Source organism: Mus caroli, unplaced genomic scaffold, assembly GCF_978045245.1.
Source record: "Mus caroli unplaced genomic scaffold, Mus_caroli_1 scaffold_6, whole genome shotgun sequence".
Taxonomy (NCBI): Eukaryota; Metazoa; Chordata; class Mammalia; order Rodentia; family Muridae; genus Mus; species Mus caroli.
The window spans coordinates 5382703-5394995 of record NW_028227261.1 but is presented as its reverse complement, the minus strand read 5'-3'; positions in this window follow the sequence as shown (position 1 = coordinate 5394995).

Sequence of the window (12293 nt, the reverse complement as noted above, 5' to 3'; positions counted from 1 at the left end):
GACGTTCATGGCAGTATATATTGTTCTCTGAGTCCAAGGGATGGAACAGTGGACAAACAGTGTCCTTCCCTGGTTATCAGATTCTGTTCAGTGGGGAGAAGCTGACAGCAGAGAAGATAACACCCAGTCTGTGTCACTGATGACGGAGATCTGTTCTGAGAACTCCATTGTCGGTTTTGTGTGGACGTCACAGATGCACATATGCACACTCAGCGTCAACATCATTAAGCGAGCACCTTCTGGGACCAGGCTGGTGTGTGTGGTCTGTTGCTATTGTATGCAGCACCTCACTCGTGTGTGTGTGTGTGTGTGTGTGTGTGTGTGTAGTATGTATTATACCATGAAGGACTCCAGAGGATGAACAGGTGAATGTGTGTGTGTGTGTGTGTGTGTGTGTGTGTGTGTGTGTGTGTGTACATCTGTAGCAGTCAAGAGTTTACTTTTTCTGCTCTGAGATGGAAACATGAGTAAGATTGGGGTATGACTCACACAGTGGGAGGAAGAGCATTTCAAACTAGAGAGCAACCATGAACAGGCCAACCTGCCACAGCGTGTGTTTGCTGTGTTGACAGGCAAGAAAGGAGAACACAGGGTGGCATGCTGAGCAGAAGCAGTCAGGACCAGGTGTGGACGCTCCTACAGCCCACGGATGCTGGGTGGAGTGATTTTGCTGACTTGAGAAGAACACTTTATGTGTCTATTTTTGGTAGTTGGCACACACTTTGCCTCCAAGTGACACTGTCAGCTCCCAGAAAAACTTAATTACGATAATATAAATCTTGGAAATTACTTGTGGTTGAATATAATGAGTCTCTCTCTCTCTCTCTCTCTCTCTCTCTCTCTCTCTCTCTCTCTCTCTCCTCTCTCTCTCTGTGTGTTAATCAAGTTGCACACAGGTATTTTAAAACTTTGATTTAGTGTGGTAACATTTAACTGGAAAAAAAAATCCAAACCAAAAAGCAATGCTTATACATCAGTCCTTCATCGTGAAAGAAATGTAAGAGAATAGGAGACAGACATGCAGGGAGAGCTAGATTGATCTGGAATCATTTGGATTATCTGTCATCATTTAGAAGCTCAGGGGTAGTGGGGACATGGCTCAGATGTGCCCACAAACTTGCTGCAGAAACGCAAGGACTCACTTTTTATCCCAGAACTCATGTAGTAAATGAATAAATAAGCCAAACACTGTGGCTTGTGTCTGTGATCCCAGCACTGGGGTGGTGGAGACCAGGATCCCCTGGGCTCTCTGACCAGCCCGTCGAGCCAATGGATAGGCCAGGCCCACCGGGAGTCTATAAAGAGGGCAGAGGAGGGATCAACCTCCTGATTGCCTTGTTCTTTATTTGAATAACAATAAAAATTGAATGATAGTTGACAAGAGCTGAACCTATGAAGTAATCAGGTGAATTTGGGGATTGGTTTGGATAGTGTCTTGTGTGTGTGTCATGTCCCCCTCCTGTCTATCCCTCCCTGTTCCTCTCCCACCTCCCACTCCCGTGCAGTGGTAAAACGTGATACACAAAAGTCATACAATTCTAGTTATTGCTTGCAGATGATTCTGTTGGGCTTGTCACAATTGTCACCGCAGTCCGGTGAATATATTTCTTTTGAGTGACATTCAATTGCTTTCTAAAATAAACACAGCATATTTTATATTTATTTGCTTAATTTTTTTGGCCACGGGCTCTTGATTTCTTCCTCTTGTTTCTGAGAATTGAACCCCGTACATATCAAGTTTACACTGTACCACTGTGATTAGCTTAACTGTCAACCCAACTTAGAATCACCTAGGAAGAGTCCTTTTTTTTTTTGGAAGAGTCCTTTAATAAGGGACCATCTTGATCAGGTTGGCCTATGGGCACAATGTTAGTGGATGGAGGAAGACCGACCAAGCCCACTGTGGGCAGCACCACTCCCTAGGCAGGGGTCTGCAGCCATCCAAGAGGAAAAACTGAGTCGAGCACAAGCAAGCAAACATGCACGCATTCATTCTCTGCTTGACTGTGGATATGTCATGACCAGCTGTCTCTCATTCATGCTGCTGTGAGTCCCCTTCTTGAATAGACTCTGCTCTGGAGTCCTGAGATAAAATAAGCAGTTCTTCTCTTAAGTTGTCTTTTTTTCCAGGATGTTTTTATTACAGCAACAGAAATGAAGCTAGGACAAAAAGATTGTGTGTGTGTGTGCGTGCGCACACACCATTTGTGCAGGTACCCACAAAGGCCAGAGAGGGGTTTAGATCCCTTCCAGTCAGGGATTGGATGCTCAGAAGACCAGCCAGTAGAACGCAGCTCTCTCTCCTAGCCAGGAATTGTAAAAGCGAGGCTCCCTGTAGCCTCTGATGCTGCTCCTCGTCACGTCTGTGGAAGGTGGGTGGGTATTCATTTCTCCATTTCTGGGTATTCATTCACGTAGTTGTGGTTTCAGCCTTAGCTCTCAAATCACTGAGTCAACACTTTTTTTTTTTTCATTCACAGGAGTAAAACCTACTCAGCAGGTCCAGAGTCAGTCATCTCTTCTGTCCCGGGTTCAGGTTGGCTTCTGAATGAGAAGTACTGGGTTCCATCCTGGCATCTCCCTCAACTTTGGTTGCCCTTGGAATCCCTGCCCTCTCTGGTGTCAGTCTGCAGAGGCTAAACCCAGCCCCTTGCTGTCTGAGTATTCCTGAGCAAATTACTAACCCCTCTCTGCCTCAGGCTCCAGGCCTATAAAACCTAATCGTGCATCATTCAGGCTCTGCTTCCCAGCATAGGTGCTGCTGGACATGACCTTATAAGGGGAAAGGAAGTTTAGCTTGGCTTCCGGCTATGTGACCTCCTCCGTGGTGAAAGCCCCTCCTGCCAATCTCAGGACAAGATTTCCAGGATTTGGTCACATCTCAAGTGGCTCTTGCTCCAGGCTGGCTCCTCTGGTCTCACGGCTTTCTGCCCCCCATCCCCCTTCGTTTTGTAACGGGGAGAAATCTTCAGAGCCCCGCCTCTAGGTTGGGACTGTTTGGTACTGAGGCAGAACCTGGCTGGTAGTGACTTCAGCAGGGTTGCTGATGTGTGTTTCAGAGACTTGGATGAACCCAGAGCAGAAGGAGCAAAGGCTCCTGGCACTGTTGGAGGACAATCTCCTGTTCCTGTAACTCTGGTGTATCTACAATAGGTTTCTCTAACAAAAAATCTCCAGTGGTGGGTGTTAGGAAGATCAGGGAGGGGCTGGGTAGTAGCCGAGTTAGAATGGAGAATCGCAAAGACAACTGTTAGAGTGGAGGAGAGAGAGGCCTGTGCAGCTCCCAGGTCATGGATGTCCTTCCAGGAAATTCTGTTTCCTCGGGAGTGGCATCTCTTTTTCCTCCTCAGTCCTTGACCCATCAGGGAGAAACAGGCCATCTTCATGGTTGGTGCGGTGGTGTCTACCGGACATTTCTGTCTGGGATACAGATAGGCCTGGGCAGGTCTCATGGAAAGACACGAACCTTGTCCAATCATGAGGAGAGGGTCAGGTGCCTTCCATATTCTGTCTAAGGGAACACACAATCATACCAGGATGGGAGGAGTTAGTCCTGGTGTGTGTCAGTGGATGGAGATAGGAGGGTGTTGGGAGACTTTGTAAATATTAAATATATTTAGAGTAGCCAGGGCCATTGCTAATGGCATGTTAGGGAGGTAGGAGATTTTTTTGCTTTTAAAGTTGGGATTTTAGAGTTTGATGCATTCTTTCTATGATACCTTGGCTCTGGGGATTGTAAGGAGTCCCCATGTGATGGCTATCTCTCACCGTGAGCAGAAGGTCTTGAATTGGGAGCTAGTAACTGAGAGTTAGTTTTTATCTGTTGAGGAATTCTCATGAAGGCAAAGGTGGAGAGCATGTGGTGAAGTCATCTTTTTGAACTTTCTCCCATTTGGGCTATAGTGTTGCAAGATATTTGGTCACACTGTGAACCCAGAGATTGTGTTATTTACTGGAAAAGCCTGTTTTTAGTTGTGGTGTGGCTCAGCCTTAGCACACACACCTTTAATCCAAGAGCTTTCTGTTTGAATATTGTAAACAGGATTAAATAAAATCAGCCATAGGTCAAGAGACCAAGCAAGCAACCAGCTGACAGGAAGAGAACCTAGGATTGTTAAGAAATAAAACAATAAAGGGTGAGAAGGTGTTTGGAGGACAGACAGATGCACAGGAGTCAGAAGGGAGGGGTGTTCATTTTGGTGGCGGACGTTTGAGGAGGTTTGGCAGAAAGGGATTCCTTCTGCGACTTCAGCTGAGGAAGAAGGTCAGCTGGGTGCTTTCTCTATCTCTCAGAGCTAGCAGGCTTTCACCCTAGTATCTGCCTCGAAAGTTTTCATTGGTGAAAATGAACGGTTGAGATTTGTTTAAAACAACAACAACAACACTGTAGCCCATATGTAGCCTACAGTGACAAAGATATACTTTTGGCAGCTGAACTGGGGAATGTGGGTAACATCAATGTTCCAGGGGGCATTGGGTTTGAGACCTTGGGGGTTGGTGCTCTTAGTTAATAAAGCTGGGAGAGTAATAAGGGGTGCACAAGAAGAGCGTGTTTTTGTTATCCTCAGAAGCTGAGCAAGACATAGGGGAAACAGGTGTGAAGCCCTCTTATATTTGTGTTGGCCTGCACATTCGTGTGTGTGTGTGTGTGTGTGTGTGTGTGTGTGTGTGTGTGTTTGTGAACAGAATTGATCTGCTTCCACAGTGGAAGCTGTGAACACTCCTTCCTGTCCTGTACAGACCTTACAATCAGGGAGAGCACCTCCCACAGATATTAGACCTGCCAGGGGACTGTGAGCTCTGACATATTGGATGGAGAGGGGAGGTGCTTTTCCCTGTAAGAGGGTGGAGACATGTATGGGTTGTGGGGGGAATAGTGGGTTAGCATCTAATTTTAAAAGGCTCTTGAGAACCATGGAAGCAAATTAACAGCAGCATAAACACTGAGAAAAGATTAAAGAGCCCATTGACTTCTTTGAGAGCTAAAGAAATTGTGTATGGTTCCTTTCATTGGGGGAGTGGTGGGGCAGCTCTCTGGAATGGAATAATGTGGGCTCATCCCTGGGAGAGCAGTACATTATTACTGTGGCTCCCCTCGTTCCCTGTCAGTAAATACTGAGGGGGCCTTGGTGATGGGTTTTCCCAAAAGCTTTGGAGGGAGGTGAGAGTTAAGGTTTGAGGGAAGGAAACGGTGGGTTTGAGAAGGCATATTGAAGTGAGGGAAATTTCTGTTCCCAAGAATGTGATGGGTGGACTAAGCTGGATTTTGGGAGGAGACATTTTGAATCCTAGGGAAGACAAAGAAGGTATTAATGATCCTTAAGTCGGGTCAGGGATGGGGATGAGTGTCCCCACACCAGGATATCGTCCATATAGTGAATGACTAATACCGTTGGAAATCTAAACAGCATTGGCTTAGTACTTTATGCTCTGATTGTATTTGGTTTTCTATTAGAAGTTTTTAGTTCCCCCCAATTTCCCCCCCCATGAAGGAACCATTGATAATTAGTTATTTCTGCTACTGGGGGTGGGGGTGGGGCGGGAATCCCATGAAGGGATCTTTAATATTGAGTTATTCTCACTATTAGGGAAAAAAAAAACTTTCAAACAAAAGCCAATCAAAGAAGAAAAGTCTTAAGTTCTGGGCCAGGCTGTGATACTGCAGCAGCAAAATCCCGCCCACCGGCCCGCCCATCCTTCCTGGAATTCAGGTGCTGCAGGCAGCCTTCAGCACAGAGAGCTGACAGGGACCCTGGGTCAGGGGTTCTGAGTTCCAGCTGCCACTATTCTTCTTCACCTTTGGGTAAGTTTTGTGCCTTTGGTCTTGAGGACTCTTAGCCCTCTGATTTGGGACTCCTTTTGATGAGATGAGGTATTTCCCATGATAGGAAAGGTTTGGAATTGCCCAGGTCAGAGAGAATCTTCCTGTGCAGCCAGGACTTGAGCCTGCCTGCAAATTTCAGAGAAACCAGTGACCATCCTAAGGGTGCATAAGTGGTCGCTGTGTAACTGTGTTTTGTTTTGTTCTTCAAGGAGAGATAAAGATACTGAGTTTGGCTGACACCCATGTGGGCAGGGGGCTGGGAACCTTCTACCAATGCCAAGAAGTAACCATAGCCAGAAGGTGACATCATAAACAGAAAATACAAGATGGTAGGCAAAACCAGACTGCCAGTCCTCATGATGAGGAGGCAGGATCTGGTGGGGCTGATGGATGCCCCTGGTGTGTGTGGGTGCTCACCTTCTTCTCACATGTCCTGGTTGTGTCCGTGTCCCACACTGAGGTGCCAGCTGTCCTTCAGGCCCCACTTCTCTGCCCATAGCAGCACAGTCAGCCTGCGACCATAACCTGTGGATCCTAAGGGGGAGGTGAAGCAGGAACACTTGAGAGTAAAGAGACCAGAGGTGGCGAGCTCTGGGCGAACAGAGTCTCAGGAGACAGGCTTCAGTGAGACAATTCATTTTAATGGGGGGGTCTGGGAAGCTTTTATTTCCTTAAACCTTTGCGGGGTGACTAGGGGCTATTATTGAGGTGAGCGTACATCACTGGCAAGGGTCAGGATGCCTCATTTGTGTAAGGAGGAATTCCAGGTGCTACTGGATGTGACTTTGTAAGGAGAGAGGAAGTTTAACCTGGCTACAGGGCTACAGGACTTCCTCCAGAGGAGCAAAGGTGAAGGGACAGGGCTACGCGTACTGGGACATGCAGGCCCAAGGCAAGTCGGGGCCAGGGCAAGTGGGGGCGATCCTACTCGTGCCAATTTCCGGGGTTTGGACACCCCTCAACCCCACTCTTGTTCTGGGCCTGCTCCCCTGGTCTCAAGGCTCCCTGCTCCTCACCCCCAGCGCGCCCTGTCCCACGGCTCACTGGCTCCACACTAGTGGCATCTGTGGTTGTCTTGGTGATGAAGAGGGGGCACAGAAGTTGGAACACTGGCCTGCAGTCACACAGTTTTTTCTTCCTCCCACATTAGAGTGGTAACCACAGTTCTGAACGGCTATGAGGTTAGGCGTAAGATTCAAACCAGGTGTGGTGGCTCATGCCTGTAATTCCAGCACTGAGGAAGCCAAGTGTCTTAGTCACCGCTCTAGTGCTGTAAAGAGACACCATGATCAAGGAAGAAAGCATTTAATTGGGGGCTGGCTTACAGTTTCAGAGGTTCAGTCCATTATCATCATGGTGGCAAGCATGGCAGCCTGCAGGTATGGTACTGGAAAAGGAGCTGAGAACTATATCCTGATCTGGGGGTGGGGGTGGGGAACAGACAAGACAGACAGAGGACAGACAGACAGAGACTGAGACAAACAGACACACAGAATGAGAGAGAGAGAGAGAGAGAGAGAGAGAGAGAGAGAGAGAGAGAGAGACTTCCTCTAACAAGGCCACACCTGATCATCCTTTTTTTTTGTTTTTTTGTTTTTTGTTTTTTGTTTTTTCGAGACAGGGTCTCTCTGTGTATCCCTGGTTGTCCTGGAACTCACTTTGTAGACCAGGCTGGCCTTGAACTTTTTTTTTTTTTTTTTTTCTGATCATCCTTTTAATCCTTTCAAATAGTTCCACTCCTTGATGACTAAGCATTCAAATCTATGAGCCCACGGGGCCATTCTGATTCAAACCCCACACTTAGGAGGAGGGCAGGATTGCTGCAAGGTCAAGGCCAGCCTGTGCTACACAGGCTCAGCTACAGATGCTCAGGCGATACATGGATCTTCAAACGTACCTCACCTCATCTCACCTCACGAGGCCCTAGTGCCCACAGATCAATAGGGAAACCAGGAGTGTTAAGCACACAGGGCGACCTGTCTTTCCATCCAGAAGACTGGGGATTGGAGGTGGTTAATAGCCTGGTGATCTGTATGACCTGAAAGGCCAGGCTATACCAAGCTTCCAAAACCAGGACCACAGATATTAAACAGTCTAGATGACCCTTAAGTTATCTGTACATTCAGGGGATTCCCCAAGCTCCCACAGTTAGGACAGATGACGACTAATACCCCAAATGGCCTGTACACTAACAGTATGACTGAGCTGTGACCGATCCTTCCCTAGGCCCTTAAGCTAATGCGTGTAGGCTAGAGCTGCAGAGGTTAAAGAAACGGCTCAGCTGGTAAAAGCAGGTGTCAGCATCCAGAAAGAAGCAGTCATGGTTGCCTTTAACTCCAGTTCCTGGGGGTCATGTGCACACATGCAAGACACACACACACACACACACACACTCAAGTAAAATAATTTATTTCAAATTTTGTTTGACTTTAAAATACATTTTTCTAAAGGTGTCAAAATTATCTGTTAAAATTAAAATATAAGGGGCTGGAGAGGTAGCTCAGCGGTTAAGAGCACTGACTGTTCTTCCAGAGGTCCTGAGTTCAGTTCCCAGCAACCACATGGTGGCTCACAACCATCTGTCATGAGATCATTACACACCCTCTTCTGGTGTGTCTGAAGACAACGACAGTGTACTCACATACATTAAAATAAATAAATAAATCTTTTTAAAAAATTAAAATATAAACTAAAACAAATTAACAAATGCCATTATGAAATGCTAATATTTAATAAAGTATTTATTTTAAAATATTAAATATGGGATTTTTTTAATGTTTCAAAATTTTCTAAAGTTGTGTTGAAATATTTTATTTTTTATTTTTATTTTTTGAGACCCAGTCTCGTTATGCAGCCCTGAGTAGCCTGGAACTTGCTATAGAGATTAGATTGGCCTTGAACTCAAAGATATGTACCTGCCTCTGCCACCCAAGAGCATAAGTAGGGTATGTGGGGAACCAGGATCTCCTACATAGAGTCAGCGTACAAGAGTGGGTCACACCCTCTGTATCTGGAAGGCAGGAACCTTCGCAGGATGGCCACTCACTCGTAGGCACCACCTGCCAGGTCCCAGTCATAGGTCAGACACCTGCAAACTGTGTTGTGGCGTGTAGGCCGGGCTGGAGAGCACTTAGTAACAGATTTTACCTGACACTTTTCTTCTAAATATCTGAATGTGACATTCGGGTGTCCCGAGATACCCTGTGCATTGCTTGAGCAGTGCACGTTGAGGATATGCAGTGGACAGCACACAGGGAGAGCTGGCTTCCAGCCCCTCATCTTTCCCTGCATGTTGCTTCCTTCTTCCAGGTCACCCTTCATTGTGATTTTTTTTTTTTTTAAATCCACTTTCTTTGTCCAAGTTTTGATTGATTTTCCTCTTCTGGGTCATGTTCTATTGGTATCACAAATGAATAAATGCCTTCTCTGATATTACCTACTGGGTAGTTGCCCAGGGTGTGAGGTAAAGGCCACAAGGACGTGGAACAGCCCTTAGGTATTTTTCACGGGAAGAGTCTGTTTTCCTTTCTAGTTCTTTCTTCTGTCATGTCCCCCTTTCCCATTTCTCTTTCCTTCTCTCCCCACCTACCTCTTTACGGAATCTCAAGTAGCCAAGGCTGGTCCTGAATAGACTGTGTGGCTAAGGATGGCCTTGAACCTCTGGTTCTCCTGCTGACACCTCCAAATACTGGGCTTGCTGGTGTGTGGAACGGTGCTTGGCATCTTTATCTTTCTTAGAAACATCTCTTTAGCTCCTTAGAGCCGGGGAGACCTCATGCTGCCTAGGCTCAGAGTCACACTCACCTGACATGTTCATAGACACACAGAGCTGATCCCCAGCTCAGATCTGAGAAGGTGGCAGAAGCAGTTTAGCGGGTGCCATCAACGGCTGGTGCTCTGTCCGGACTTAGGAGGATGTTGTAGTTTTGTGATTTTTTTTTTTAAGATTGCATTTGGAAGATTAGAAAGGCAACATGGATAAAGCAGTGTTGTGAAAGCAAATGACCACCAAGCACTGTGCTGGCATGGGCAGTGCCTCATGTCATCTACCTCTGTGGCTGTGGTAATTTTATCACACGAGACCACAGGGATGTGGTGACAGCTGAGAAGAGCCTTTCGCAGAACACGCCTGGAGCGGTTGGTCTGGTTCAGCTGCAGGCTGATAGATAGAACTAATCTTGAGAATCTCTGAACTCAGGAGAGACGTGTCATGGGCAGAGGAGCCCATGAATGTCACTGTGGTGGGAAAGAAATGACATCCCTTCAGGGGAGGTGACGGCTCTGCCCACAACCACCCAGATGGCAGGAGTAGGCTGCCGCTCAGCTAAATGTCACCACCGTGCAGCGGGGGCACAGAGAACACATGCACACGATACACGCAAAGGCCACTGGGTTAGCCCATGGCATTAGAAGCCTCCGGTGACCAGGTGAGCAGTGTGGCTGTGTGTTCTATGGTGTGACAGACTTCGAGAGCTCTGCTTTCTTTGGAAACACATGCCTGCTGCTGAGCTATGTAAACCACGTAACTTTGTTTCTCTTATTCCTCAATACGTAGGATTACTATACTATAAAGTCTGATTGGTCACATAAGCATAAATGTGAGAGTCTAGATTTATCCAGGTCAGACTGATGGCAAAGTGTGGGCTTGGCCACCACACCATGCTCTGACTCCCTCCCTCTCAGTAGTCACTTGAGTCAGAATCCCAAGGACAGCAGATCAAACCTCAGTGACTTGCCATGACACCAGCCTCCAGGACGGCCAACCACTTTTCTTAAGTGGAAAAAAAATCACAAGTGTTAGTGTGTGGGGACCTTGAAACCCTTGTTTGCTACAGATGGAGTTGTGAATTGATGTAGCTGCGGTGGGAAACAGTGAGCTCAATGTGAAACTGACCTACTACTTGGCACAGGAGCCCCACCCTTAAATGTACACCAAAGAGAACGCGCACACCTGAATGGCAGCATAAAAGCCAGGAGTGGAACCAATTCAGATGCCCATGAACTGCTGAGTGCATAAACAGCACGGGATATCTCTGTCTAAAGGAATATTACTACACCAGGAAAAGGACACATTCGACAACAGGAAAGGAGCCTGTCACAGAAAACCACAGGTTGGCTAATTGTATTTTATGAATGTGTAGAAGAGACAAGATCAGTCTCAGGGAGACACAACATATGTGGGATTTGGTCATGTTGTCCCCCAACCCGACCACCAACCCCAGACAGGGTTTCTCTGTGTTTCTGGCTGTCCTGGAATTTGCTCTGTAGACCAGGCTGACCTTGAACTCAGAAATCTGCCTGCCTCTGCCTCCTGAGTTTTGGGATTAGAAGTGTGTGTGCCACTGTGCCTGGCTTTAGGAATTTCTGTTTTAAAATATTTCTTAAAAAGCTAGGCTTGAGCTGGGCGTGGTGGCGCACACCTTTAATCCCAGCACTCGGGACGCAGAGTCAGGTGGATTTCTGAGTTCGAGGTCAGCCTGGTCCACAGAGTGAGTTCCAGGACAGCCAGGGCTACACAGAGAAACTCTGTTTCGAAAAACCAAAAAAAAAAAAAAAAAAAACCAAACCAAAAAAAACCAAAACCAAAAAACTAGGCTTGGTAGCACATGCCTTTAATCCAAGCATTCAGGAAGCAGAGGCAGGCACAAGTAGATCTCTGGGGCTTTGAGGGCAGCCTGGTCTTCACAGTGAACTCCAGGCCAGCTGAGGCTTCATACTGAGACACTGTCTCAAAAATTAAAAACAAAACAAGCCAACCAACCAAACAAACAAACCATGCTTATGTGGGTTCGCCTGTGTATTACACCATATGCATGCAATGCCGGAGAAGGCCAGAAGGGGGCGCCACATTTTCTGGATCTAGAGGTTTAGGCAGCTGTGAGCGGGCCTGTGGGATGGTGGGAGTCAAACCTAAGTCCTCCACTAGAACAGCCAGTTCTCTTGATCACGGAACCAATCCAGGATTTCTTTTTGATTAATGGGAGTGTTCTGTAATCGACTGGAGAGGACAGTTTCCTGCATAGTGAATAGTCTAGACTCTCCTGAATGGTGTATAACTCAGATGTTGAAGGGACCTGAGCTGTGAGTTACAGGCTGCTGCCAGCCACTTGGTATGCACTGTGAGTTGAAGCTGGGTCCTCTGCAAAGGCAGTATGTACTCTTAACCATGGAGCCATCTTTCAAGCCCCTTTTATTTTTAAATTATGTGTATGTTGGGGGTATGTGTGCATGAATTCAGGCACCCACGAAGTCCAAAAGAGGGCACCCGATCTCCCTGGACTTACAGGCGCTTGTCAGCTGCCCAGTGTGGGTGCTGGGAACTAAACTGAAGTTCTCTGCAGGAGCACTAAGCCACATAACCACAGAGCCACCTCTCCAGCCTCTCTACTGCGTCCTTCTACGGTGGGCAGTGATGTGACTCCCCTCATGCAGACCCAGACAGTTTTCAGCATGTGCACTACTAAAGGGC